Below are 2,553 nucleotides of genomic sequence, written 5' to 3'. Positions count from 1 at the left end.
AGACCCTGGCTTTAGCTCTTCAGAGCCCATTAGTGATTTTCTCTTCTGGTATGAAATTTAAGACCCATAAAATGCAATTACCATTTCCTGTGGAAGTTCCGTCTCTGTGTTCCTATTTCATATTTATTACCATATGAGTCAAGATCACAGTAAGTTGCTCCATTGCCCTGTGTTATTGATAGAGTGTCACCTGTTTATGTGGGGATGGTTAGCTCCTGACATGAGTACCTGGAAAACCAAGCATGGCCACCAGGGGGCGGCTTTCTCCCAGAGTCTAGTCCCGGGTCCTAATTTGGAAAAGGAGAGAGGACCAGGGATGAGGCTGCTTCAGCCCTGCTTCTCTTCCTCCCCAAGAGACGCTACAGGTGAGGAGCATCTTTATGCCCAAGAGCCAGTCCTCACAGTGGGACAGCTTCCCAAGTGGACAGGAGAAGCATGGGACCTCCTTGCCACCTTTGAAAGCTGGGGTCTTCCCTGGCTGCTTCTGGGTAGGGTTTTTCTATCTGCTTCCCAAGAACCACTAGAAGGTGCTTGCTAAATATGCAGATTCTTGGATTTCCTTATCTAAACAAAGTGAATCAAGATCTCTGAGGATGGGGTTCAGGAGTCTTGGCTGTCTAGATGACCTTAACTGCACACCAGTTAGGACCCTGAAAAAGTATTCTTAGAAAACACTTTAAAAAACCCAGCCCTTCCCTTTCAAAACCCAAACCCAAACAGAAGTCTTCAGAGAATATGCCATTGCCCTAGGTCTCCATGTTCATCTTGTCCACTCTGTGGTGTAGAATAATGCTTCCATCTCTGCCCTAGTTTGAGGGACCCTTGAAGACTACTTTGAATTTCAGAAGTGAGTTTAAGGAAAACAGTGTTGAAATCATTATCAGTATTAATTAGGAGATGTGACTATTTTCTTTGAAAAAGAAATGGATTCTGCATTAATTAGTTTCCTGTGGCAGTTGTACCAAAATACCTTAAACTGGGTGGTTTAAACAAGAGAGACTTACTTATTCCCTCAGAATTCTGGAGGCTGGAAGTTGAAATCCGGGGGTCAGGAGGGCCAAGCTTGGCACCCAGGGCTTTCCTCACAGGATCCATGCTTTTCTCTTAGCTTCTGAATTGCTAGCAATCCTACATGTTCCATGGTTTGCAGCTGCATAATTTCAATCTCAGCCCCTCCATCACATCATCATCTTCTCTTGCGTGTCTATGTCCTCTACTCATAGGAACACAGCCATATTGGATTAGGGCTCATCCTAATGACCTTAAGTTAATTTGATTACATATGCAAAGACCCTGTTTTCAAATAAGGTCCCATTCACAGGTGCTGGGGGATTTCCATCTATGCTTGAAAGTGAAAGTGTTAGTTACTCAGTCATTTCTGACTCTTTGTGACCCCATAGACTATAGCCCACCAGGCTCCTCTCAGGGAATTCTCTAGGCAAGAATACTGGAGTGGGTTGCCATTCCCTTCTCCAGTGGAATCTTCCTGACCCAGGAACTGAACCTGGGTTTCCTGCACTGCAGGCAGACTCTTTACCATCTGAGCCACCAGGGAAGCCCCCTGTGTTTGCAGGGACGTAATTCGGCATATATTGTTTCCTACAAGTGACTGTCATTATTTAAGTTTCCAACCCACTGAGTCATAAGGAAAAACTAAATTTAGTCCAATCCAATAATCTCAGTCCAGTCACATGACTTAAAATGGCCTATTGACTCTCTGTAAGCATGACTAAATAAATGTTCAATCGTCCTTTTCCTTTTTCCTTTCTTTCCGTTTTTCCCCTTCCTTCCTTCCCTCCCTTCCTTTGCCCTTCTCCATCGCATGCTATCTGCAGGTATAGGTGACCAGGGTACCTGACTTCATGGTTGTAGGGGCAGGGGCAGACTCACTCTGTCCCTGGCTCCTGGCTGGTCTCTGCTGCAGAACGGCCTCTCTGTTCCACTCCAGCAATTGCTCCCACTGATGCAAGGTTGGTCCTATCCAACTTTTTGGATCTGATCTGGCACCCTCCTCTGGAACCCCATAATCTTAGCCATTAGTCCCTGAAATTCAGAAATCTTCCTCATCTTAAAGACCAACTTTCAGGCTATTGTTTTATTTATTTATTTATTTATTTTGAGTTTCATAAACATGGCATTTTTATTTTAAAAAATATGCTGCTGAAAATCAAAGGGAATAATGCAAGTGAAAGTGTTTTGATGAAGTTAAGTGCTTTATATGTGGGAGGTGTTATTATTATTATCTTTATCTTATGATTCCAGTGCTGGTTTTCAGTCCTTATACCCTTGCTCATATCTAATTAATCGGAATTCATTCAATGGCTAAGATGTCATTATCTTTTATTTTTTTGATGTTTTATTTTTCATATATTTTTTTAATTTTTATTTTTACTATATTTTACTTTATAATACTGTATTGGTTTTGCCATACATTGACATGAATCTGCCACGGGTGTACATGAGTTCCCAATCCTGAACCCCCCTCCCACCTCCCACCCCATATCATCTCTCTGGATCAGCCCCGTGCACCAGCCCCAAGCATCCCGTATCCTG

Source organism: Capricornis sumatraensis, chromosome 6, assembly GCF_032405125.1.
Source record: "Capricornis sumatraensis isolate serow.1 chromosome 6, serow.2, whole genome shotgun sequence".
NCBI classification, from domain to species: domain Eukaryota; kingdom Metazoa; phylum Chordata; class Mammalia; order Artiodactyla; family Bovidae; genus Capricornis; species Capricornis sumatraensis.
The sequence above is the reverse complement of the archived record's forward strand: the minus strand, read 5'-3'. Positions refer to the sequence as shown.